We start from the raw sequence: 22866 nt of genomic DNA on the forward strand, positions 1-22866 counted from the left end.
CCTCACTGTGTGTGTTGGTGTCCCTCCATCACTGTGTGTGTGTGTTTGTGCGTATGTCTGTGTGTCTCCCACCCTCACTTTGTGTGTGTGTCCCCTCGCTGTGTGTGTGTGTGTGTGTGTCCCCTCTCGCTTTCTGAGCACATGTCCCACCCTCGCTGTGTCTGCGTGTCTCAACCTCGCTATGTGTGTGCGTGTCCCACCCTGGCTGTGTGTGTGTGTCCCTGCCTCGCTGTGAGTGTGTGTGTGTGTCCTTCCCTCGCTGTGAGTGTGTGTGTGTCCCTCTTGCTCTGTGTGTGTTTGTGTGTGTCCCTCTCTTGCTCTGTGTGTACGTTTGTGTGTCCCTCCCTTGCTGTGTGTGTGTGTGTCCCTCTCTTGCTCTGTGTGCGTGTCTGTGTGTGACCCTCCCTCGCTGTGAGTGTGTGTGCATGTGTCCCTCTCTTGCTCTGTGTGTGTGTGTTTGTGTGTGTCCCTCTCTTGCTCTGTGTGTCCCTCCCTCGCTGTGTATGCATGTCCCTCCCTGGCTGTGTGTGTGTGTGTGTCCCTCCCTCGCTGTGTGTGTCTGTGTCTGTGTGCTTCCTCATGCACATGTCGCTCCCCCACTGTATGTGCGTGTCCCTCCCTAGCTCTGTGTGTGTGTGCGTGTGCGTGTCTCTCCCTCGCTGTGTGTGTGCATGTCCCTCTCTTGCTGTGTGTGTCTGTGTTTTTTTGCTTTGTCATGCACATGTCGCTCCCTCGCTGTCGGTGTATGTGTGTGTCCCTCCCTCGCTCTGTGTATGCGTGTGTCCCTCCCTCGCTCTCTGTGTGTGTGTGTGTGTGTGTTTGTGTGTGTGTGTGTGTGTGTGTGTGTGTGTGGTCCGACCCTCGCTGTCTGTATGCGTGCGTGTCCCTCCCTCACTGTGTGTGTGTGAGGTTCCTTCCTTGCTCTGTGTGTGTGTGTCCCTCTTGCTGTGCGTGTGCATGCGTGTCCCTCCTACCCTGTGTGTGTGCGTGTCCCTCCCTGGCTGTGTGTGCATGTCCCTCCCTCTCTGTGTGTGCGCGCATCCCTCCCTCGCTGCGTGTCTCAGCAAGTCCCTCGCTCGCTGTGTGTGTGTGTGTCCCTTCCTCGCTGTTTGTGTGTACGTGTCACATCCTCACAGTATGTGTTTGTGTGTCCCCCCCCCCCTTCACTGCGTGTCCCTCACTCGCTGTTTGAATGTGTGTCACTCCATCGCGTTGTGTGTATGGTTCTCTCTTCCTCTGTATGTGTGCGTATCCCTCCCTCGCTGTGTGTGTGTTTACGTGCATGTCCCTCCCTCTGTGTGTGTGTGTGTGTGTGTGTGTCCGTCCCTACCTCGCTCTGTGTGTGTGTGTGTGTCCCTCCCTCGCTGTGTGTGTGTGCGTATCCCTCTTCACTGTATCTGTATTTGTGTGTGTGTCCCTCCCTCGCTGTGTATGTGTGAGTTTCCCCTACTTGCTGTGTGTGTGGGTGTGTGTCCCTCTTACTGTGCGCGTGAGTGTGTGGCCCTCCCTCGATGTGTGTGCATCTGTCTCACCCTCGCTGTGTGTGCGCGTATCCCTCTCTTGCTCTCCGTGTGTGTGTGTGTGTGTGTGTGTGTGTGTATGTGTGTGTGTCCCTCCATTGCACTTTGTGTATATCCCCCTCACTGTGTGTGCGCTTCTCCCCTCGCTGTGTGAATGCATGTCCCCCCTCGCTATGTGTGCGTGTGTCCCTCCCTCGCCGTGTCTGTGCGTGTCCCCTCTCGCTGTGTGTGCGTGCACCCTCTCAATTCCTGTACACATGCCCTCCCCCTCGCCGTGTGTGTGCTTGTCCCTCCTTCCCTGTGTGTGTGTATGTGTGAGTGTGTCCCTCCCTTGCTGTGTATGAGCATGTCCCTCCCTCGCTCTGAGTGTGTGCGCATGTCCCTCCCTCGCTGTGTGTGTCTCTCGCTCGCTGCATGCATGTGTGTCCCTTCCTCACTGTGTGTGTGTGTTCTTCCCTCTGCGTGTGTGTGTGTGTGTGTGTGTCTCCCTCGCTGTGCGTGTGCGTGTCCCTCCCGCGCTGTGTGTGTCCATGCTCCCTCCCTCACTGCGTGTCTCAGCGTGTCCCTCCCTCGTTCTGTGTGTGTGTCCCTCCCTCACTGTGTGTGTGGCCTTCGCTCTGTGTGTATGTGCGCGTGCATGTCCTGCCCTCACTGTGTGTGCATGTCCTTCCCTCGCTGTGTCTGTGTGTGTGTCCCTTCGCTGCGTGTCACTCCCTCGCTGTGTGTGTGTGTCCCTTCCTTGCTGTGCGTGTGTGTGTGTCTACCTCGCTGTGCGTGTGTTCCCCCTTGCTGTGTGTGTGTGTGTGTGTCCCTCCTCACTGTGTGTGTGTGTGTGTGGATGTGTCCCCCCCCCCCCGCTCTGTGTGTGTGTCCCTCCCTTGCTGTGTATGTGAGAGTTTCCTCCCTTGCTCTGTATGTGTGTGTGTGTGTGTGTGTATCCCTCATGGTCTGCGTGTGTGTGCTTGGCCCTCCCTCATTGTGTAAGCATGTGTCTCCCCACTGGCCGTGTGTGCGCATGTCCCTCTCTTGTTCTCTGTGTGTGTCCCTCCCTTGCTGTGTATGCATGTCCCTCCCTGACTGTGTGTGTGTGCGTGTCCCTCTCTCGCTGTGTGTGTGTGTGTGTGTGTCCCTCCCTCGCTGTGTATGCATGTCCCTTCCTTGCTGCATGTGTGTGTGTGTGTGTCCCTCCCTTGCTACGTGTGTGTGTGTGTGTGTTTGTGTGTGTGTGTGTCCCTCTTGCTGTGCCTATGCATGCGTGGCCCTTCCTCGCTGTGTGTGCATGTGCCGCCTTCTCGCTGTATGTGTGTGTGCGTGGTCTCACCCTCGCTGTCTGTATGTGCGTGTCCCTCCCTCACTGTGTATGTGTGAGTATCCCCCCTTGCTCTGTGTGTGTGTGTGTGTATGTGTGTGTGTGTGTGTGTCCCTCTTGCTGCGTGTGTGTGTGCGTGGCCCTTCCTCACTGTGTGCATGTGTCGCTCCCTCGCTGTGTGTGCGCATGTCCCTCGCTTGCTCTGTGTATGTGTGTGCACGTCTTCCCCTGGCTGTGTGTATGCGTGTCCCTCTCTCACTGTGCGTGTCTGTGCTTGTGTGCTTCCTCATGTGCGTGTTGCTCCCTCACTGTGTGTGTGTCCCTCCCTCGCGCTGTGTGTGTGTGTGTGTGTCTGTGTGTGTGTGTGCGCGTGTGCTTGTTCTTCCCTCGCTGTGTATGTGTGAGTTACTCCCTTGCTCTGTGTGTGTGTGTGTGTGTGTGTCTCTCTTGCTGTGCGTGTGTGTGTGGCCCTCCCTCGCTGTGTGAGTATGTGTCTCCTCCTCGATGTGTGAGCGCGTGTCCCTCTCTTCCTCTATGTGTGTGTGTTTGTGTGTGTCCATGTCCCTCACTGGCTGTGTGTGTGCGTGCCCCTCTCTTGCTGTTTGTCTGTAATTTTGTGCTTGCGCATGTGCGTGTTCTTCCCTCGCTGTGTGTACGTGTCCCCCTCTTGCTGTTAGTATGTGTGTCCCTCTTGCAGTGTATGCGAGTGTCCTTCCCTCGCGCTCTGTGTGTGTGTGTGTGTGTGTGTGTGTGTGTGTGTGTGTATGCATATGTGTCCCTCCCTCACTGTTTGTGTCAGTTTCCTTCCCTGTGTGTGTGTGTGGGTGTATGTGTGTTACTCTTGCTGTGCATGTGTGTGTGGCCCTCCCTTGCTGTGTGTGCATGTGTCGCCCCCTCACTGTTTGTGCGCGTGACCCTCTCTTGCTGTGTGTGTGTGTGTGTTTGTGTGTATCCATGTCCCTCCCTGGCTATGTGTGTGCGTGTCCCTCTTTCGCTGAGTGTCTGTGTTTGTTTGCTTGAGCATGCACTTGTCCATCCCTCACTGTGTGTGCGTGTCCCCTCTTGTTGTGAGTATGTGTGACCATTTTACAGTGTATGTGAGTGTCCTTCCTCGCTGCGCGTGTGTGTATGCGTGTCACTACCACACTGTGTACGTATGTGTCCCTCCCTTGCTGTGTGTGTGTGTGTATGTGTGCGTGTCCTTCCCTTGCTTTGTGCGTGTGTGTGTGTGCCTCTTGCTGTGTGTGCACATGTCACTCCCTTGCTGTGTGTGTGTGTGTGTGTCCGTCCCTTGCTCTTTGTGCATATCCCCAGCATTGTGTGTCTGCATCGCCCCTCGCTGTGTGAGTGCCTGTCCCCCCCCTTGCTGTGTGTGCGTGTCCCTCCCTCGCCATGTCTGTGCGTGTCCCCTCTCACTGTGTTTGTGTGCCCCCTCTCAATTTCTGTGCACATGCCCTCCCCCTCGCCGTGTGACTGCTTTTCCCTCCTTCCCTGTGTGTATGCGTGTCCCTCTCTCGCTCTGTGTGTTTGTGTATACCCCTCCCTCGTTATACGTGTGAGTGTGTGACCACCTTGGTGTGTGCGTGTGTCCCACACTTGCCGTGTCTGTGCGTGTCCCCTCTCGCTGTGTGTATGTGCGTGTCCCACCTTGCTGTGTGTGTGTGCGTGTCCCACCCTCACTGTGTGTATGTGCGTGTCCCACCTTGCTGCGTGTGTGCGCGTGTCCCTCCCTCGCTGTGTGTGTGCGTGTCCCCCCCACGCTGTGTGTGTGCGTGTCCCTACCACGCTGTGTGTGTGCATGTCCCTCCCACGCTGTGTGTGTGCGTGTCCCTCCCTCGCTCTGTGTGTGTGTGCGTGTCCCACCATCGCAGTGTGTGTGCGTGTGTGTGTGCGTGTCCCACCCTCGCTGTGTATGTGTGTGTCCATCCCACGATGTGTGTGTGCGCGTTCCGCCCTCCCTGTGTGTTTGTGTGCGTGTCCCAACCTCGCTGTGTGTGTGTGCGTGTCCCACCCTCGCTGTGTGTGTGTGTGCGTGTCCCACCCTTGCTGTGTGTGTGCGTGTCCCACCCTCGCTGTGTGTGTGCGTGTCCCACCCTCGCTGCGTGTGTGCGCGTGTCCCTCCCTCGCTGTGTGTGTGCGTGTCCCCCCCAAGCTGTGTGTGTGCGTGTCCCCCCCACGCTGTGTATGTGCGTGTCCCCCCCACGCTGTCTGTGTGCCTTCCCCCCCACGCTGTGTGTGTGCGTGTCCCCCCACGCTGTCTGTGTGCCTTCCCCCCACGCTGTGTGTGTGCGTGTCCCCCCCCACGCTGTGTGTGTGCGTGTCCCCTCCACGCTGTGTGTGTGCGTGTCCCCCCCACGCTGTGTGTGTGCATGTCACCCCCCCACGCTGTGTGTGTGCGTGTCCCCTCCCACGCTGTGTGTGTGCGTGTCCCCCCCACGCTGTGTGTGTGCGTGTCCCCCCCGCGCTGCGTGTGTGCGTGTCTCCCCCCGCGCTGCGTGTGTGCGTGTCCCCCCCGCGCTGCGTGTGTGCGTGTCCCCCCCCACGCTGCGTGTGTGCGTGACCCCCCACGCTGCATGTGTGCGTGTCCCCCTCCCGCGCTGCGTGTGTGCGTGTCCCCCCCGCGCTGCGTGTGTGCGTGTCCCCCCCGCGCTGCGTGTGTGCGTGTCCCCCCCCCACGGTGCGTGTGTGCGTGTCCCCTCCCACGCTGCGTGTGTGCGTGTCCCCCCCACGCTGCGTGTGTGCGTGTCCTTCCATCGCTGTGTGTGTCCCTTCGCTGCGTGTCTGTGCGTGTCCCTCCCTCGCTGCGTGTCTCAGCGTGTCCTTCCCTCACTCTGTGTGTGTCCCTTTCTGTGTGTCTGTGCGTGTCCCTCCCTCGCTGTGTGTGTGTGTGTGTGTGTGTGTGTGTCTCCCTCGCTGTGTGTGTGTCTCCCTCACTGTGTGCGTGTCCCTCCCTCGCTGCGGGCGTGCGTGCCCCTCCCTCGCTATGTGTGTCCCTTCCTCGCTGTGTGAGTCCCCTCCCTCAATTTGCGTGTGCATGTCCTTCCCTCGCTGTGTGTCTGCGTGTATCCCCCTCACTGTGTGTGTGTGCATGTCCTTCCCTCGCTGTGTGTCTGCGTGTATCCCCCTCACTGTGTGTGTGTGCATGTCCTTCCCTCGCTGTGTGTCTGCGTGTATCCCCCTCACTGTGTGTGTTTGCGTGTTGCTCCCTTGCTGTGTGTGTCCAAAATTTGCACCATCGCTGGATTGGCCACCATAAATTGACTGTGGTATTCAGGAATGTGTGTTTTAAGTAAGTTCACCACGAGAAATACAGGTTTTAATGTATAGGTAGAGGGGTGGGTCTGGGTAGGATGCTCTTCAGAGGTTTGGAATGGACTGGTTGGGCCGAATGGCCTGGTTCCACGCTATGGCGATTCTATTCAGGTTATTGTCCAGCCCTGTCAACCATCGCCGTTTCTTACACCTTGCTTTATCCCCAATATTCTCCTCAACACGGTAATCTCCTCCAGACTCTAAAACACTCCTTGGCGATGTAAGCTTCTCCAGTCCTTACAAAGATCGATATGTCTGTCACCTCTTCCTGCTTTTAGAACCCTCCCTATAACTATTACCATTTGATACAGCACTCCCAATCATTGTTCCCTCTTGAAACTCCCATAAACATTTGTATCTCTGAAAAATCATCTGGACTGTCTCAACTTCCCTTTGACAGTTGCTTGCTGAGACCTGCTGTATATCAGTGAAGTAATTAAGTCTTGGCAACACTCACTTTTATAATCTCCCTCCAGCCTTACAGCACTGAGGATTTGTAGAAGCTCTTCTCAACCCGACAGCCATCTCTGTGTCTGTAATCTCCACTCCCCATAATACATTCTGTCTGAGCTCCTCTGTCGTCCACTAATCGCTCCCTAACACTGTCTGTATCAATGTAACCTTCTCCAAAAACACTACCTTCTCAATCTGTGTAAATCCCTACACCGGTCCCTGTCCCTCTCAGCTCAGTCTAACAATACAACCCTCCATGTCTGTGTATTCACCTTCAGTCCCTACTCTCCTCCCTATCTGTGTAACCTTCTCCATGCATTTTTGCTTCAGTCTCTTCAACTGTCCCTGTCAGTGTAATCTCCTCCAGACGCGAAAACTCCCCTGTCTTTCACTTTCTCAGGCCACATACCCCTCACTTTCTGTAAGCTACTCCTGTCTGAGAAACCTACCTCTGCAAATTGCTCCAACTCTTCAACTCTCCATAAGCTCCTGCAGCTCTTACATCCCTCCCTATCTACCAAATCTCTTCCATTCCCTAAACCCCAACAGTTTTTAGAGACCCGACCACCATCCCTATCAGTGTAACCCTCTCAGGTCTCTGCAGTAATCCTGATCTGTCGAACTCACTCCATGCCTGTGCCTCTCCCAATCCAGTCCCTACAAAACCCACTATCTATTTAACACCCTCCTGTCACTATCACCCCCATGTCAATGTTAGCTCCTCCTGTGTCTCCACCATCTACCCATCTCCATAACCTTGTCCAGCTCTTACACCACTCTCTGTTTAAACGTAAACCTCCCCGACAACATCCTCCTGTTTGTGCTATGCTCCCTTATCTGTGAAACTGTCTCCAACTAAAATTGCTATCCCAATCTCTGAAACGAAATGCAGATTCCACAGCCTCCATAACCCCCAGAACCTAAGCATTCCTATGTCTATAACCATCTTCAGTCATGACTACCCTGCATATCTCTGTTTGTTCTTCCAGTCGATACAAACATCTTTATCTCTGTAATCTGCTCAGCTCCCTAAAACACTCCCTGTCGGTGATCCAGCCCTGTCCTACAAACATCCTTAGCCCTGTAAGCTTCTCCATCCCTCCCAACCTTCCCAACTCAATGAACTCCTGCAGGTCCTATAGCTCTCCACATTTCTGTAATCTCCTGTCGGTCTATGGTCCTTCTTCTCTGTGTGACCTCGTTCAGACCCCATACTCTCTAGCTTCCTCAATCCTCTTCCTGCATTGCAACCAAAGCCACATGTTTCTATAATATCCACCAGTGCTTACACCTCCCCAACTCAGTAACCACTTACAGCCCTAACAAAACACCTAAACTGTGAAGCCTCTCATTTCTCCAGAATTCTCCCGCCCTCCCTCCTCAAATGCCTTCATCACCATGAAACCTCACAATTACTGAAGCCTCCTTTTGGCACTGCAAACCTCCTAATGTCTGCAAAATCCTCCTGTCCTGATATCCTTCCCTATCTCTGTAACCCCCACCACCCTCCAGTGCCCTTCTGGGGAACATGGCAGAGGATGGAAGATTTGTAGAGTCTGGACCATATTATGGAGGTTGAATTCTGGGGATTACAGATTTGGTCGAATGTCTGTGGTGTACAGATTATTGGCGAGGACTCTAAAGACAGGATTTATGACTACTTGGGAAACCATAGTTACATTAGAGACAGTCAGTATGGGTTTGTGAGGGGTCAGGTCATGCCTCACAAACCTTATTGAATTCTTTGAGGATATGTTAGAATACGTTGATGGCTCTTCAAAAAAGAAGGATGATTTTGGATACAGGGAAATCTGTCTTTTTGGATAGAGGATTGGATACCCCAGAGTAGACAGAGTATGGCAGCAGATGGACAGTATTGATCTTGGAGCTCATTGGCCTGTGGTTTTCTGTAACAGTCGGCTCTGGGACTCTGCTCTTTGGGATTTTTTTTAAATGATGTGCATGTGGATGTTGGAGAGTGGGTTAGTAAGTTTGCCAATCACCTGAAGGTTGGTGGAGTAGTGGGGAACGTGGAGGGCTGTTGGAGGTTGCAATAGGATATTGACAGGACACAGAGTTGGGCTGGAAGTGACAGATGGAGTTCAATCTGGAAAAGTGTGAAGTGGTTCATTCTGGAAGGTTGAGTTTGAATACAGAATATGGGGTGGAAGGCAGACTACTTGGCAGTGCGGAGGAACAGAGAGACCATGGGGTCCATGTCCATAGATCCCTCAAAATCACCACGCACGTTGGTAGGGTTGTTAAAAAGGCATATGTTGTGTTGGTTTTCTCTAGCAAGGGGATCAATTTTAAGAGCCTCGAGGTTTTACTACATCTTTCTAGCGTCCTGGTGAGACCACACTTGGAATATTGTGTTCAGTTCTGGTCCCGTCTTTACAGGAAGGGTGTGCAAGTTTTAGAGAGTGCACACAGGAGATGTACCAGGATGCTGCCTGGAATGGAGGACATTTCTTATGAAGAAAGGTTGAGGGAGCTAAGGCTTTTCTCATTGGAGAGAAGAACGGGGCGGGACGACTTGGTAGAGGTGAACAAGGTGATGAGAGGCACAGAGTGAATAGTCAGAGACTTTTCCTCCTATGGCATAAATGGCTATTACAAGGGGGTGTAATTTTAAGGTGATTGGACGATGGACAGAGAATAGTGGGTGGTTGGAATGCACTGATAATGGTGGTAGTAAAATTAGACACATCCGGGACATTTAATAGATTCTTGGACAGACACATGGATAATAGTAAAATGAAGGGTATGTAGTTTACTTTGATCTTACAGTTGGATAAAAGGTTTGCATGAAATCATGTCCGAAGGATCTTGGTCTGAACTGTTCTGTGTTCTGTGTTCTGTCTGGAAAACTGGGTAATAAGCTCAGATCAGTGTAAAAGGATATGGCATTCAGGAGGAGCTAGTGATCTGGATACAAAAGTTGCTTGATGGTAGGAGTCAGAGGGTGAAGGGGGACATGTTGTTTTTCTGACTGGAGACATGTGACCAGCGGTGGAGTGGGTCCACTGGTGTTTGTTATTTGGATAAATGGTTTGGATGAGAATATTGGTTTCCTGGTCAGTAAGCTTCTTGGGTGACACTGACATTGGTGGTAAAGTGGTTACTGGTGAAGATTATATATGACACAACAAGATTAACAGGACTGCTGGGATAGTGGGCTGAAGAATAGCAGATGGAGTTTAACTAGATAAATGTGAAGTGTGCCATTTTGGTGAAACAAACCAGGGTGGGACTTGTACAGTTAATGTTTGCGACCTCAGTCAGTGACCAGGGATGCAGGGACACAGTTCTTTGAAAGTGGTGTCACAGGTAGACAGGCTGGTGAAGCAGGCGTTTGGGATGGTGACCTTCATTGGGGAGAGCATTGAGAGTAAGAGTCGGGATGTCATGTTGTGGCTGTAAAAGACATTGTTGGGGCCACCATAAAACATTGTTGATCAGTGGGAAGAACTCATCTAGTTCACTAACCTCCTTTCGGGAAGGACATCAAATATTCTAACCTGGTCTGGCCGACATGTGACTCCCGACCGACAGCAATATGGCTGACTCTGAGCTAACCTCTGGGTAATTAGCAGTGGGTTCAAAGAATGTTATTCCAAGCAGTGACACCCACATCCCATGAATGAATATATAAAAATACCTATGTCCCTCCGTACCTCTGCAAACCCCTCCAGCTGCAGCAATCCGTCCTGGCTTTGTAACACCCTGACCACTCTCTGTAACACTCTCACCACCTCCAGCACCTTCACCTCTCCCTGTTCCTATTGTGTCAATGAACTCTGACCGTGGCTCCCCTTCCCACAGCCCTCCTCCTGTGAGCAGACCCATTGTAATCCATTAACATTTACTCCTAAAACACTCTCTCACTTCAGGATTTTAAGTACTTTTTGGTGATCTTATCAGCCTCATAATCTAGTATGAATCCTTTTGTCCAGAGTGAGGGATCAGTGGAAATTTCTTGCTGAGGTTTATACTGTTTCAATGGAGTGTCCTTCTGTTGAGTGTTTTACACTGTTCCTTCAAATGGTTTCCACTGTTCGTTTACAGACATATTTTAGTCTGTTTAGCCTATTTACCTTGGTCAGTTCTCCTCTCACACACATGTAATTGGCTATTTCTGTTTCTAGTTGTAGTTTGTCCTTTCTGTGATTCACTTTAAAACTTGATATTTCTTTATACTGCACTTTATCACAATTTCCCGAAGGATCTCTGCAGTTGACATTACTCATTCACTCAGTTTCATTACACGGTCGCCCTAGCCGATTGCACAATGTGTTTTTCAAAGAAACACTGAGAAAAAAATCTCCGAACTCCTTCCAGTATCAATGTTGACCGTGTATGTTGTCCCAGATTATACAAGTATTGAAATTTCCCAAAATTATCACAATGCCTTTGTTAAAAAATTCAAATGAGTTCCTGTTTAATGCTGTGATGGGCAATGGAATGCAGTTCATTGGCAAAAACTGTTCTTCTGCTTGTGTCCTTGCCAAGTAGTAACCAGAACATGCATTCAGACTGACTCTACTTCATGGTCTGAGGTCAAATGCTTTCTCTGTAATGCCTTTGGTATGCATTATTGTTAACGTTGTCCGTTTTGCCTGAGTTTGCACAAGATTGTGAACCACTGAATATTTTTGTTCACCCTGTATCCATGTCTCGCTGCTGTCTAAATCTCTTTTATCTCTGTATCACAAATCCATCGACCTTATTGCAGCAATGTTGTCCATTCAAAAAGAACATAATTTACTCTTTCCTACAATTTCCTCTCACAAGCCGATTTCCTGATGTACAATTTTAGTTATACTCTGTCCCATCCTGTTCCTTTCTGCTTTCTTCAGTCACATCCCCATGCTACTCCCATACTTCACATTTTCTCTTTGCATTTGGAAAGCTCCTTACACCTGAAGCCTGTTCCTGCATCCTCTCTGTCAGTTTAAAGCCCTGTCCACAAACCTACCGACATGATCGGCCAGGATACTGCTCCCAGTTTGGTTCCAGTGGGACCATCCTAATGGATTATTTATAAATTAGGTATGGGATGTGGGTTTCTCTGGCTGACCAGCCGTTCTTGCCCAGCCCTAGCTGCCCTTGAACTGAGTAACTTGCTCGGCCTTTTCAGAGGGTAATTGAGAGGCAAAACCTTTGCTGTGGGGATGTCGTGCAGACCACATGAGGATGGGCAGATGTTCTTCTCTAAAGGACAAGTGTTTGGATTTGTTGTACATAAGCAATGTTTTCATACTTGGATTGTTAATTATTATTTTTAAAATTATTGATTTCAAATGTCTCCTTTTCAGATGGTGGGTGTCAAAACTGTCTCCCCTGAACATTAGTTGAGGTTTTGGTTACATTCTCTAGAAATAATACCACTAGGCAATCACTTCACCTGCTCACTGGATGCTCATCCCAGAGCACTGATACCAGCGCATCATGAAGCTAAACCCATTCTTCTAACATGACTGTGTGATCCTGACATCTTCCAGCAATCTGGGACTATTACTTAATATCGCTCCATTTTCCAGATCTCTGTGGGACTCAGTGCCATTCTCCATGTGTAACCCTCACTGCATCTGTTTTATTTCCCATTCTGTCTATTTCTCTGTCTCCTATAGGTACTCAGGAATGTCCTGACTCATAGCATTCCCGGCTGCGGGGTGGATCGTCCATCACCACATTGAACGCAGTTAGTCAGCCAGAGAGAGACAAAGGGAAAGGAGATCTGAAGCCTTCAATAAATCCTGTAGTGAGGTAAGATCCCCCACAGTGCACACAGCAAAGAACATTGAGAGGGCTCGAAATATCTGTTAACACAACATGACATAGATACAGTGCTGGAGGGGAACACAATACAGACACACCCCAGGCTCAATCACCACCTCAATGTAAGTTATGCTGTATTAAGACTCACTAATCTGCAACACTGTATCTGTGGCATGTCTTGTGGTCCAGTGTCTTCAATAATTTTTAATTCCAATAACAGTTCCTATTGCTGTAACCTCCTTGCTTTCCAATAGCCCCTCCACATATTTGAAATGTACTGCATTCCAGACTTCCATCCCTATCCCTGTAACGTGCTTCAGTGTCTACAACATACCTTATCTCGGCAGTCTCCTCCTCCAATAAGGTAAAAACAAGGACTGCAGATGCTGGAAACCAGAGTCTAGATTAGAGTGGTGCTGGAAAAGCACGGCAGGTCAGGCAGCATCTGAGGAGCAGGAAATCTACATTTCGGGCAAAAGCCCATTATCAGGAACAGAGGCCGGGAGCCTGCAGAGTGGGGAGATAAATGAGAGGGGGGTGGGGATGGGGAGAAAGTAGCATAGAGTACAATAGGTGAATGGGGTGGGAAAGAAGGTGATAGGTCAGATTGGAGGATGGGGGAAGGTAGCAAAGAGTGCATTGGGTGAGTGGGAGTGGGGATGGGGGTGATAGTTCAGGGAGGATGGTGGAATGGATAGGTGCGAAGGGAGATAGGCCATTAGGACAGGTCATGGTGGGGCTGAGCTGGAAGGCTGGAGCTGGGGTGAGGTGTGGGAAGGGGAAATGAGGAAACAGTTGAAGTCCACATTGATGCCCTGGAGTTGAAGTGTTCCGAGGCGGAAGGTGAGGCTTTCTTCCTCCAGGTGTCGGGTGGTGTGGAAGCAGCGGTGGAGGAATCCCAGGACCTGCATGTCCTCGGCAGAGTGGGAGGGGGCGTTGAAATGTTGGGCCACAGGGCGGTGGGGTTGATTGGTGAGGGTGTCCCAGAGATGTTCCCTAAAGCGCTCTTCTAGGATGTGTCCAGTTTCCCCAATATAGAGGAGACCGCATAGGGAGCAACGGATACAACAAATGATATTGGTGGATGTGCAGGTAAAACTTTGGATGTGGAAGGCTCCTTTAAGGCCTTGGATAGAGGTGAGGGAGATGGTGTGGGCGCAGCTTTTGCAACTTCTGCAGTGGCGGGGAAGGTGCCAGGAAGGGAGGGTGGGATTTTGCGGGCCGTGGACCTCACCAGGCAGTCACGGGGGGAACGGTCTTTGTGGAAGGCGGAAAAGGGGTGTGGAGGGAAATACATCCCTGGTGGTGGGGTCTGTTTGTGGCAGAAATTTCGGCGGATGATTTGGTTTATGCGAAGGTTGGTAGGGTGGAAGGTGAGCACCAGGGGCGTTCTGTTCTTGTTACGGTTGGAGGGGTGGGGTTTGAAGGCGGAGGTGCGGGATGTGGACGAGATGCGTTGGAAGGGGAATTTTACCACGTGGGAAGGGAAATTCCGATCTCTAAAGAAGCAGGCTATCTGGTGTGTTCTATGGTGGAGCTGGACCTCCTGGGAGCAGGTACCGCGGAGGCGGAGGAATTGGGAATACGGGATGGCAATTTTGCAGGCGGTATGGTGGGAAGAGGTGTGATCTAGGTAGCTGTGGGAGTCGGTCGGTTCGTAAAAAATGTCGGTGTCAAGTCGGTTGTCATAAATGGGGATGGAGAGGTCCAGGAAGGGGAGGGAGGTATCAGAGATGGTCCAGGTAATTTTATGGTCAGGGTGGAATGTGTTGGTGAAGTTGATGAATTGCTCAAACTCCTCGTGGGAGCACGATGTGGTGCCAATGCAGTCATCAATGTAGCGGAGGAAGACACGGGGAGTGGTGCCATTGTAACTGAGGAAGATGGACTGTTCTACGTAGCCAACAAAGAGACGGGCATAGCTGGGGCCCATACGGGTGCCTATGGCTACCCCTTTATTCTGGAGGAAGTGGGAGGATACGAAGGAAAAATTGGTAAGGGTGAGGACAAGTTCAGCCAAACGAATGAGAGTATCGGTGGAAGGCTACTGTTGGGGATATCGGGAGAGGAAGAAACGGAGGTCTTGGAGGTTCTGGTCATGGTGGATGGAGGTGTGAAGATGAGGCCTTGGGGGACTGGAAAACGGAAGTCTTGGAGGAGGTGCAGGGTGTGGGTGCTGTCTTGAACAAATGTGGGGAGTTCCTGGACTGGGGGGATGGTACAATGTCGAGGTAGGTAGACATGAGTTCGGTGAGATAGGAGCATGCTGAGACAATGGGTCGGCCAGGGTGGTCAGGCTTCTGGATCTTGGGAAGGAGGTAGAACCGGGCGGTGGGGTAGCCCGGATTATGAGGTTGGAAGCTGTGGGTGGGAGATCTCCTCCTGAGCTGATGAGGTTCTGTATGCTCTGGGAGTTGACGGTTTGGTGATTGGAGGTGGGTCATGGTCGAGGGGGTGGTCGAAGGAGGTGTCTTCAAGTTGGCGTGATGGCTTCAGCGGTGTAGAGGTCAGTGCACCAGACTACCACTGCACCCCCTTTAACTGCTGGTTTGATGGTGCGGTCGGGAGTGGAGCAGAGGGAGTGGAGAGCTGTACGTTGTAAGGGTGAGAGGTTGGAGTGGGGGAGGGGGTAGATAGGATGAGGCTGTTAATGTGTCAGCGGCAGTTGCAAATGAAGAGATCGAAGGCAGGTAATAGGCCAGCATGGGGTGTCCAGGTGGATGGAGTATGTTGGAGGTGGGCAAAGGGTCCTTGGAAGATGGGCGGGAGTCTTGATTGTAAAAGTAAGCTCGGAGGCGGCAGAAGAAGTGTTCAACATCACGGCGTGTATTAAATTTATTGATGCATGAACGGATGGGGATAAAGGTGAGGCCTTTGCTGAGGACTGATCATTCGTCCTCTGTGAGGGGGAGGTCAGGGGGAAAGGTGAAAACTTGGCAGGACTGGGAGCTGGGACCTGGCGTAGGTGTGGAGCTGGGGGAGGGAACTGAGCCTGAAACTGGAGTGGGTGTGGTGTTAGGGGGAATGAGGGTGGAGTCATGAGCAGGAGTGTTGTTCCCCTCAGGGTTCTGGGGGACGGGGATGGTGACGGTGGGACCTGGGGGGGGGGTTGTCAGCAGAATGCAAGTGCGTGGCGTTGATGGGGGCGGAAGTGGTGGCAAACACGGCAGTGGGGGGGGGGGTGCGGAAGTCACTGAATGTGTGACATCAGCGATGATGTGAGGGGCGGACGTGATGTCACTTGTGGTGTATGAGGAATTGTGAGGGGCGGAAATGGCATTTACTTTATTTTAACCAATAATTTCCTGTCACAAATCTGTTTGACAATGTCATATTTTAATTAAACTCAGTCCCTTACTGTTTCTTTCTTTTGGTCTTCATTCACATCTCCATGGTGTTCCAATATTTCAACCTTTCTCTTTGGACTTGGGAATTTCCATTCATCTCAGACCTGTCCCCCTTCTCATCTGTGTCCGTTTATGACACACTTCATAATCCTGGTACCTGAGGACCCTATCCCAATAAAATAGCTCAGTCTTCCCTGAGTATTGGTAGCAGTGCTCACTGGTCAGAACCACTTCTGATGATACCATTGTGTGATCCTGACACCTTCCGGCACACTGCTGATATCACTGTCTCTCTCCATGTGGTATCCCTCACTGTGTGGGTCTAATTGCTGCCTCTGTCAGTGTCTCTCGCTCTTGCAGCTACTCCAGATCCTGAACCAACAGAATTCTCCACTCCAGAGAGACGCAGTAGAACAGGCCAGGAATGGAAACTGGGAATTTCCAGATCTTTGTGGGACTCAGTGTCATTCTCCATGTATAACCTTAATTGCATCAGTGTAATTTTCCATTCTGTCTACTTCTCTGTCTCCTGTAGATATTCCCGATGTCCCTTACTCAGCAGAATTCCCAATTCCTGTCTCGTCCATCACCACATTGAAGACAGTTGGTCAGCCAGAGAGAGATGGAGAGGGAGATCTGGAGCCTTCAGTAAATCCTGCAGCCGATAAGATCACTCACAGTGAACATCACAGGGAGGAGGTAGGGGACTTTAATTCAGACCCTGAGGGCATGATGTAGGAACAATGCTGGGCAAGGAACATGAGAAATATCTCAGGTTTCATTATCACCATCTTGTCCATAAAGTCACCTGTTCCACAGAGCCCTCCCTATGTCTGTCAGTTTCTCCACTGTCTGTTTCATCAATACCACTTCCCCTGTCTCTATCAGCCCCTACAATCCTGCTTATCCCTGTAAGCTCCTCATATCAGTAAAACTCTCCAAGTCTCTGCCTTTGCCTTTAATCCCGGGTTCTGTCACATCTCTGCTTATCTGTGAAAAACAACTCTTCAGTTCCTTAAGCCAACCCTGTCTGTGTTGTTCTTTCCAGACCTGAAAGACCTCCCTGTCTTTGTGACTTTTTTGAACTCCTACTACCTTCATGATCTCTGTGACCTTCCCGTCACGACAACAAAAAAGCTCTTTACCTTAGTAACCTCCTCCAGCTGTTAGACTCCTCCTTGTCTCTGGGCACAAAGCATAGTGACCCTGCTTCTCTCATAAATTAGTTTCTGCATTTCTAATGATGACTATGAACTCTTCCTGTGTCTAAAACGCGCTCAGTCTCTGTAAACTCTGCTGGTCCCGATTGATGTAATTTCCTTCAGTAGCTACAAACCTTTCTGCATTTAACCTCCTCCAGATGCGACCACACAGTTTATTTCTATAACCTCCATGAGTGATGGAGTCATAGACGTCTACAGTATGGAAACAGCCTTCGTTCCAACCTGTCCACACTGACCAGATATCCCAACCCAATCTCGTCCCACAGGCGAGCACCCGGCCCATATCCCTCCAAATCCTTCCTATTCATATACCCATCCAAATGCCTCTTAAATGTTGCAATTGTATGAGCCTCCACCACATCCTCTGGCAGCTAGTTCCATACATGTACCACCCTCTGCGTGAAAAAGTTGCCCCTTAGGTCTCTTTTATATCTTTCCCCTCTCACCCTAAACCTATGCCCGCTAGTTGTGGACTCCCCGACCCCAGGGAAAAGACTTTGTCTGTTTATCCTATCCATGCCCCTCATAATTTTGAAAACCTCGATAAGATCACCCCTCAGCCTCCGACGCCACAGGCCCAGCCTATTCAGTTTCTCCCTGGAGCTCAAATCCTCCAACCCTGGCAACATCCTTGTAAATCTTTTCTGAACCCTTTCAAGTTTCACAACATATTTCCTGATAGGAAGGAGACCAGAATTGCACAAAATATTGCAACAGTGGCCTAACCAATGTCCTGTATAGCCGCAACATGACCTCCCAACTCCTGGACTCAATACTCTGACCAATAAAGGAAAGCATACCAAACGCCGCCTTCACTATCCTATCTATCTGCGACTCCATTTTCAAAGAGGTAGGAACCTGCACTCCAAGGTCTCTTTGTTCAACAACACGCCTTAGGAACTTACCATTACGTATATAAGTCCTGCTAAGATTTGCTTTTCCAAAATGCAGCACCTCGAATTTATCTGAATTAAACTCCCATCTACCACTTAGCCCATTGTCCCCATCTGGTCCAGATCCTGTTGTAACCTTCTTCGCTGTCCACTACACCTCCAATTTTGTTGTCATCTGCAAACTTACTAACTGTACCTCTTATGCTCTCATCTAAATCATTTATGTAAATAACAAAAAGTAGAAGGCCCAGCACTGATCCTTGTGGCACTACACTGGTCACAGGCCTCCAGTCTGAAAAACAACCCTCCACCACCACTCTCTGTCTTTTACCTTTGAGCCAGTTCTGTATCCAAATGGCTACTTCTCCCTGTATTCCATGAGATCTAACCTTGCTAATCAGTCTCCCATGGGGAACCTAGTTTAATGCCTTACTGAAGTCCACATAGATCACATCTATCACTCTGCCCTCATCAATCTTCTTTGCCACTTCTTCAAAAAACACAATCAAGTGCGTGGACATGATTTCCCACACACAAAGCCATGTAGCCTATCCCTAATCAGTCCTTGCCTTTCCAAATTCATGTACATCCTGTCCCTCAGGATTCCCTCTAACAACTTGCCCACCACTGAGGTCAGGCTCACTGGTCTATAGTTCCCTGGCTTCTCTTTACCACCCTTCTTAAACAGTGGTACCACTTTTGCAAACCTCCAATCTTCCAGCACATCACCTGTGATTATTCATGATATAAATATCTCAGCAAGAGGCCCAGCAATCACTTCTCTAGCTTCCCACAGAATTTTCGGGTACACCTGAATCAGGTCCTAGGGAGTTATCCACCTTTAACCATTTCAAGACATCTAGCACTTTTTCCTCTGTATCTGGACATTTTGCAATATGTCACCATCGATTTCCCTACAGTCTATATCTTCAATATCCTTTTCCACAGTAAATAGTGATGCAAAATATTCATTTAGTATCTCTCTCATTTTCTGAGGCTCCACACAAATGCCGCCTTGCTGACCTTTCAGGGGCCCTATTCTCTCCCTAGTTACCCTTTTGTCCTTAATATATTTGTAAAAATCCCATTCATTCTCCTTAATTCTATTGGCCAGCCCTATCTCATGTCTGCGTTTTGCCCTCCTGATTTCCCGCTTAAGTATACTCCAACTTCCTTGATACTCTTCTAAGAATTCACTCGATCTATCCTGTCTATACCTGACATATACTTCCTTCTTTTTCTGAACTAAACCCTCAATTTCTTTAGTCATCCAGAATTCCCTATAGCTACCAGCCTTCCCCTACACCCTGACAGGAATATACTTTCTCTGGACTCTTGTTATCTCATTTCTGAAGGCTTCCCATTTTCCAGCCATCCCTTTACCTGAGAACATCTGCCTCCAATCAGCTTTCGAAAGGTCTTGCCTAATAACATCAAAATGGGCCTTTCTCCAATTTAGAACTTCAACTTTTAGATCTGGCCTATCCTTTTCCATCACTATTTTAAAACAAATAGAATTATGGTCACTGGTCCCAAAGTGCTCCCCCACTGACACCTCTGTCACCTGCCCTGCCTTATTTCCCAAGAGTAGGTCAGATTTTGCACCTTCTTAAGTAGGTACACACACATACTGAATCAGAAAATTGTCTTGTACACACTTAAGAAATTCCTCTCCGTTTAAACCTTCAGACTATGGCAGTTCCAATCAATGTTTGGAAAGTTAAAATCCCCTAACATACCTACCCTATTATTCTTACAGATAGCTGAGATCTCCTTACACGTTTGTTTGGCAATTTCCGTTTGACGATTGGGGGGTCTGTAATACAATCCCAATATTTCTCAGTTCCACCCAAATAACTTCCCTGGATGTATTTCTGGGAATATCCTTCCTCAGCACAGCTGTAATGCTATCCCTTATCAAAAATGCCACTCCCCTTCTCTCTTGCCTCCCTTTCTATCCTTCCTGTAGCATTTGTATCCTGGAACATTAAGCTGCCAGTCTTGCCCATCCCTGAGCCATGTTTCTGTAATTGCTATGAGATCCCAGTCCAATGTTCCTATCCATGCCCTGAGTTAATCTGCCTTCCCTGTTAGCCCCTTGCATTGAAATAAATACAGTTTAATTTATTAGTCCTACCTTGTCCCTGACTGTTTGATTCGCTTCTGTTCTCAGCTGTACCCGTCTCAGATCAAGCTCCCAAAATCCTCCCTCTGATTGTTATCACGTCCCATCCCTGCATTCCTCCAAATCCCTGTAAAGTCCTCCCATTCCTAAAACACGCACTGTATCTGTCACCTGTCCGAGCTTCCACAACCCTCCCTATCTCTGTAAGACACCCCCCACACCCCCGTCCCAGTTACTACAGCCCGCTGTATCACTAAATGCCAGTGGTCACTATAATATCAGAGTAAGGTGTGAAAGCAGGAATACTGTACTGGGTTAAATGATCAGTCGTGATCATATTGAATGATGGGACTGACTCTGTGGTCAAATGGCCGATACCTGCTCTTCTTTCCTGTGCTTCTCTATAAACTTACTATCTATATAACCTCCTTCAATCCCCACAGGCCTCCCTATCTCCATAAACGCCTTCAGTCCCCACGACTCTTCCTATCCATGTAACCTGAATCATTCCCCACAAACTTCCCTAACTCCATAACCTCCAAAAGTCCCCACGACCCTCCCTATCTCCATAATCTCATCCTGACCCAACGTCCCTCCCGTTCAGAGTAACCTCCTTCAATACCCATGATCCTCCTGATTTGTACAACCTCCTTCAGGCCCAACAGCCCTGCAGATCTGTTTGGCCCTTTTCAGGCCCCACAGCACTCCCTATCTCCATAACGTTCTTCAGTCACTACTGCACTCTCTGTGTCCATAATCTCATACAGTCCCCACATCACTCCCTATCTCCATATTGTCCTTCAGTCCCCATGACCCTCCTTATTTCCAAAGCCTCTATTACCTGTTGAACCTGTAAGCTACCTTTTTCAGTTAGGCAAACACGAACTCCCATCACACTTTCTGCTGCCAGTCTGAAACCAAGCAGCGTTAACCTGACAGTAGGTTGGGAGCTGAAATATGTTTGAAAGGATATGTCAATGAACAATAACTGGACCCTTAGAAACGCTATTAAGAAAAAGAGAATGTGTTTTTGAACCTGTTGGATTTTATTTTTATTGGTGTGAATATAAATGGCAGAATAGATACGGGTGTAGGGGTGGTTGTACCGAGGATACAGTTCATTTGAATTTTCAGAAACCTTTATACAAGTTTCAATAAGGGCTAAAGTGTTACTTGGTAGAGAATAGGGCACCTTAACTGTCAGGAGGTGGGTGAGATATTAGACAAAATAGTGTTGTCAGAATTTACTGTGGAGAAAGACATGGAAGCTCAGGAACGTGGGGAAATAAATAGTGATGCCTTGGAAAGAATCCTCACCAGAGAAGAGAAAGTGCTGGAATCTTAAAACAAATAAAGGTAGATCCATTCTCAGTCGCTTATTAGGTCGATCCTTGAATATTCATGGGAAGCGAGGGAAGAGATTGCAGTGTCCCTAACAGAGATATTTATATTATCAACAGACACAATGAGTTGACGGAAGACTGGAGGGCAGCTAATGCTGTTCCATCACTTAAAGGCTGCAGGGAGCAGCCAGGAGATCACAGCCCAGTGAGCCAGTGCCGGGTAAGTTGTTGGAGGAGATTCTGGGAGAAAGGAGCTACATATATTTGGAAGGGCAAATGCTGATTAGAGATAGTCAGCATGGCTTTGTGAGTGGGAAACCATGTTTCACAAATCGGATTGACTCTTCGAGAAGTTGGCCAAGAGATAGATGAAGACAGAGCACTCAGCGTAGTCGACATGAACTTCAGCAAAGCATTTGACAAGGTTCCAAGGGATGTAGAACATCTAGCAAAGAGTAAGATAGAAGCTAACTTATGTTTGAGGAACCAAGGATCAGAAGTAGGGCTCTAGAGAGTTACATGGGGCAGCACGGTGGCTCAGTGGTTAGCACTGCTGCCTCACAGCACTAGGGACGCAATTTCAATTCCAGCCCCAGGCGACTGTTTGTGTGGAGTTTGCACATTCTCTCCATGTCTGCTTAGGTTTCCGACAGGTGCGCCGGTTTCCACCAACAGCCCAAAGATGTGCAGGTTAGTTGAATCAGCCATGCGTTGTTCAAGAAAGGGAATAGAGATAATCCTGGGAATCACAGACCTATCAGTCTTCTGTCTGTGATGTGCGGATTATTGGAGACTCCGAGATACAGGATTTATGATTCCTTAGAAAACCATAGTTAGATTAGAGGAAGTCATCATGACTGTGTAAGGGACAGGTCATGCCTCACAAATCTTATTGAATCCTTTAAGAATGTGACAAAACACATTTCTGGCTCATTGAGAAAGTACAGAGCATGGGATACAGGGAAACCTGCCAGTCTGGATACAGAATTCCTGGCCCATAGAAGACAGAGGTTGATGACAGATAGAAATCATTCAGCCTGGAGGTCAGTGACCAGTGGTTTACTGCAGGAAGAGGTCAAAACATCTCTGCTCTTTGTGACTTTATGGATGACTTGGATGTGTGAGTGGAAGAGTGGGTAAGTAAGTTTGCCAATGACACGATGGTTGGTGGAGTGGTGAATAGTGTGGATGTCTGCTGGAGGTTGCAATGGGACATTGACAGGATGTAGAGCTGGGCTGAGAAGTGGCAGATGAAGTCAAATCTGGAAAAGTGTGAAGTGCTGCATTTTGGAAGGTGAGACGTGAATGCAGAATACAGGGTTAAAGGCAGAATACTGAATAGTGTGGAGGAACAGATGGATCTTGGATTTCATGACCACAGATCCATCAAATTTGCCACCAAGCTGATAGTGTTGTTAAGAAAGAATATGTTGTATTGGCTTTCATTTGCTGGGGGATTGAGTTTTAAAGCCATGAGGTTATGCTGCAGCTCAATACAGCCCTGTTTAGATCCCAATTAGTATATTGTGTTCAGTTTTGGTCCCTTCATTACAGGAAGGA

Source organism: Chiloscyllium punctatum, chromosome 28 (assembly GCF_047496795.1).
Source record: "Chiloscyllium punctatum isolate Juve2018m chromosome 28, sChiPun1.3, whole genome shotgun sequence".
NCBI lineage: Eukaryota > Metazoa > Chordata > Chondrichthyes > Orectolobiformes > Hemiscylliidae > Chiloscyllium > Chiloscyllium punctatum.